Source organism: Macrobrachium rosenbergii, chromosome 56 (assembly GCF_040412425.1).
Source record: "Macrobrachium rosenbergii isolate ZJJX-2024 chromosome 56, ASM4041242v1, whole genome shotgun sequence".
NCBI lineage: Eukaryota > Metazoa > Arthropoda > Malacostraca > Decapoda > Palaemonidae > Macrobrachium > Macrobrachium rosenbergii.
The window spans coordinates 63,156,363-63,161,687 of NC_089796.1; positions in this window are offsets into that span (position 1 = coordinate 63,156,363).

Here is a 5,325-nt window from a genome sequence, read left to right on the forward strand (position 1 = left end):
TAGCAGTGAGTAACTCTCTTACCACGAGTTATTTCAAATCAATATATCGAAAATTTTGAATAACATTGTATTTCTAAGATTATTCAAAAGGCTGTACTATGGCTTCTGTGTGTATATGACGTTTTGCTATTACACCTAGAACCTTAAGTGTAAATAACCTCTTAGAAAACTTCTTTGAACTCAAGTCCCGTCCGTCAGATTCACGTTGGATATAGGAAGAGATGGTCACCTGCCCTTTTTTAGACATTGATATTAGACTGTGAACTTTTTCAATGTAAATTTATTGCATATAAAAGAAAATCATTATAATCTGGCCTATGTACCTCATGTAACAGAACACACTAAGATAAGCACATTTTTGTACTCTTCAGTCTCCCTGCGAGCATTACAAGTCGTCGGGCTTGAATTCTTGGATAACAAGTTCGAGACAAACAATGAGGCGGTGGGGACTTTTAACAAGAAGTGACAGGGGAAAAAGAATTACCTCAGCAAACCCTTTGTTGGCCTTATTTCACCGGCTTTGAGGCCATCAAATCAATATAGATACAGTCTTTTCATATAACATCACGATAAAAAAAATATTCTTATAAGAAATTGTTCTTAACAGAGTAGCAACAGTTAAAAAAGAAATCCCATGCTTGCACTGTGGTAACTGAATTTGGGTCAGACGAGTAAGAGTCTAAAATAATGTGATAGTAAATCATCTTTGAATATTCAGTTAGAAATGGCAAAAGAGTGAAGTTCACGTTGTAAGCCTAAGTGATTCATATAGCATTGACTGGTCCCATAGTAGTATAATAAAAAGATATAATAATACTATATGCTGAATCTTTTAAAATTCTGCTTTAATACAACTAACAAAAGCAAAAAAATATTAATTCAAATCATGGTCTATAGACTCCTGTTCCCATTCTACACAAGATATTCGAGGGACATTTGAAAGACAAAGCAAAGGACCAATGATTCATTGTTTGTGTTGTTAACATAACCTTGGTTAATCCAGGACAGCTAATCATCGATTGGAGTTCACCCTCGTAATTGATGACTTTTGTATGCTTGAGATGGTATTATATCTTTTGTTTTTATATTTATCTATTTTTTGAAAAATTGTGACTTTGTAATTTTTCTTTGTACGTAGATTTCCTGGTAATGCCTAAGAGGTTTAAAATCTTGCACTCCATTGCATCACTTTCATTGTGGTCAGAAACTATATATATATATATATATATATATATATATATATATATATATATATATATATATATATATATATATATATATATATATATATATATATATATATATATATATATATATATAAATATATATATATATATATATATATATATATATATATATATATATATATATATATATATATATATATATATATAAAGGAGTTATTCGATATGGTTGGAGTGCAATGTGTGTGTTGAAGATGACGCAATTTAAAACCGTGATGCTGCCTAACTAGTTCATCAAATAAATGCTCGAAAATGACACCTTTAGGAAAAATACATTTATTTTTCTGTTCCATAACCAGAAACATCATTTCAACATTATACTTGAGAGCGAGTGGTTTTCATACTTGGAGAACGAGTTTCAAATGGCCGCTCGGGCCTTTTTAAAGCCAAAGTTCTCCCGACTCTTCGTGTGGTATCGTTTTGCCTGGTTGCTTCTCTTTCATTTTCCTCGGAATTTCAGAGTTGCTAATACGGAGGCATTGAGTCCATCATGTTCAGTATACAGGTCTTTCACGGCTCAGCAACAAGAATTTTTGGTGTTTGGTGGTTTAATGAAGGTTTTAGGTTTTACTGAAGTTTTTGTTGAGGTTTGGGGTATTAAAAAGGTTTTGCTTATGTGGGGACTGAACGAAGTTTTCTTTTATCGAATTTCATGTTCCGTTTTGCGGTTTACTAAGGGTTTGTATTTTTTTTTACGTTAGTTATATTTAGGTTTTAAAACTGATTAAAGTCCTTGTGAAATTATCATTTACTTAAATTTTCGGATGTAAGAAATAATTTTTAGCTTTAAATTGTAGTGGAATTTTGTGTTAGTTCTTAATTTTACCCACGTATCATTTATGATGAATGTCAAGAAGTTTTATATGGGTCTTAGGTTGTACTGAAATTCTGTTTGTATCCAGAGTTTATTGAGGTTTATGCGTAGGTTTATGATTTATTAAAGCTTTGCTTTAGTTTCAAGGTGCTGAATCACGTTTTGTTTCATTTACATTTTTGTAGATTTATGGGTGCCTAAGGTTTTGAAGGTTTAGTTCAAGTTTTAAGGTTTACTGAAATTTTATAGGTTGTGAGATTTAATGAAGTTTTTAAGTAAGATTTAGTCTTTACGTAATGTTTTGTTTCTCCTTCTTGGGTCGACCATAGATTAGTGTGGGAATTAGCTTTTAATAAAGTGCTTAGTTCGGTGTATGAAACCTACTGGTGCTTTTTTTTTAGGGTTTTGGGGATACTTCCTTCGCCAGGGGATTCACAGCCTTCATTTGGTTCTCCTCTTTATTGGGACAAGGCGCTTCAGAATCGTAAGCCAATGGCCCATCCTAGGTGGTAGGACCCAGGTAGTGTTGCTTGCCACTGGTGGTAGTGGCCAGTCCAATTGACTTACGGGCTCATATATATATATATATATATATATATATATATATATATATATATATATATATATATATATATATATATATATATATATATATATATATGTGTGTGTGTGTATAATCTACTGGTCATATTATATATATATATATATATATAATTCTAATATATACAATGCCCTATTATAACTGAAGAATCTACTGGTCACTTTCACCAGACATTATGGCTAATTCTAATAGCACACAATGTTCTTAACTTCACATAAGAATTCGAGAAGTTCAGAGGGCATTGTATATAGAATATATACACATATACACATATACACACATACACACATACACATATATATATATATATATATATATATATATATATATATATATATATATATATATATATATATATATATATATATGTGTGTAATATATTCGAGATGTATGTATAGTTTTTTGTGTTCAGAGTCCACACTTTGAAACCGCAAAGCTGTCGTGCTGGTTCATCAAATAAAGCACGAAAATGGCACCTTCTAACAACAAAAATATTCAATTTGTCCGTTCCATCAGCAGGAGCATCATTCCAACATTCTACTTGAGAGAGAATGGTTTTCATATTCAAGTACGAGTTTCAAATGGCCGCTCGGGCGTTTTTAAAGACGATTCTTCTTAGTGGTATCGTTTTGCGTGGCTCTCTCTCTTTCATTTTCCTCGGAGTTTCAGGGGTGCTAATGCGGAGGCATTGAGTCCATCATGTTCAGTACATAGGTCTCTCAGGGGCTCAGCAACAAGAAGTTTTGGTGATGGGTGGTTTAGTGAAGGTTTTATTAAGGCTTTAGGGTTTATGAAGTTTTTATTCGGTTTGGGTATTAAAATTTTGTGTGGTTGGGGGCTGGTTGAAGTTTTCTTTTATTGAATGTTATGTTCTGGTTTTGTTGTTTACTATGAGTTTTCTATATGCTTTCGTTCACTTTAGTTGTATTTAGGTGTTAAGGTTTATTAAAGGGGTTTAGCTATTGTTGGACCTTAAACTTTAAGTTTAGTGAAGTTTTGTGTGTGTTTTAATGCTTACCCACGTCTCGTTTGTGTTGTAGGCAAAGAAGGTTTGCATGTCCTAGATTTTACTGAAATTCTGCTTTATGTCTATTGTTCATTGAAGTTTTCATGTAGGTTTTGTGATTTACTAAAGCATTGTTTTAGATTTAAGGTGCTGAAGCACGTTTTGTTTAATTTTTATATTTTTAGGGTTGATTGGCGAATGGGGTTTTCAAGATTTAGTTCAGGTTTCAAGTTATACAGGTTGCGACATTTATTGAACTTTTTGTTTAGGATTTAGGGTTTAGGTAAGGTTTTGTTTCGTTTTATTAGACTTACTAAAGATATTGTGGTAATTAGTTCTTAATAAAATATTCAGTTCGGTTTATGAATCTTAATGATGCGTTGTTTAGGATTTGGGGGCCATTTCCTTCTTCACGGAATTTACCACCTCCACATGGCTCTCTTCTTTCCAGAGACAAGGTGGTGCTGCTCACTGCCTAGGTTGTAGCGGTCAGTTTCAATTGACTTTTATATATATATATACATATATATATATATATATATATATATATATATATATATATATATATATATATATATATATATATATAGCAGTGCTGTGAAGAAGTCCAGAATTTAAAGCCGTGATGCTGCCTAACTGTTTCCTTAAATACTGTACATATTCGAAGATGAAACCCTTGAAAATATATATAATTTTCGTTTTCGTAAACGAAAGCAGCATTTTCAGCATTCTGCTTGGGAATAAATAGCTTCATACTTCGAGTACGAGTTTCAAATGGCTGCTCGAGCGTTTTTAAAGCTAAAATAATCCCGAGGCTCCTCGTGTGTGGTATCGTTTTGCCTGGCTCTTTCGCTTCCGTTTTCTGTGAATTCTGAGGCGCTAATGCTTAGGCGCAGAGTCCATCACGTTCAGTAGGGATGCTCTTTCAGCGGTTCAGCAACAAGAGTTTTCGGTTTTGGGTGGTTAATGAAAGGTTTGTTTGTATTTTAGGGTTTATCGGAGTTTTTGTTGAGTTTTGAGGTGCTAAAAAATGTTTTGCGGAGGTATGTGGTAAATTAAGGTCTCTTTTATTGAAATTTATGTGCTAGTTCTGTGGTTTGTTAAGGGTTCCACGTATGTTTTCGTTTTCGCTTACTTTACTTGTGTTTAAGTTTTAAGGGTCATTTTTTTTTTAGTTCCTCAAGTTGTCGAATTTGAGATCTATGTTTTTTTTTAAACTTGAGGTTTGTTGAAGTTTTGTGTATTTTTTCAAGTTTATCATATCTAGTTTATAATGTAGGTAAAGAAAGTCTGAATAGGTCTTAGGTCTTACTAAAGTTTTACAGAGGTTTACAGTTTACTAAAGTTATTGTGTATGTTTATGATTTATTATTTATTTATTTTAGATTTTGATTTATTTCATGTCAAATCTATATTTTGGCGGGTTTTATAGTTGAATGAGTTTTCCAAGGTTTAGTTCAGGTTTCAAGTGGAACTGAAATTTTATAAGATATAAGGTTTACAGAAGTTTTGGTTTAGTTTTTAGGGTTTATATAAGTTTTTGTTTCATTTTCTGACTAACTGAAGATCTGTGTAGGAATTTGTTATGAATAAAGAGTTAATTTATATTTACAAACCCCATTAAAGTTTTGTTGAGGATTTTGGGGACATTTCCTTATCC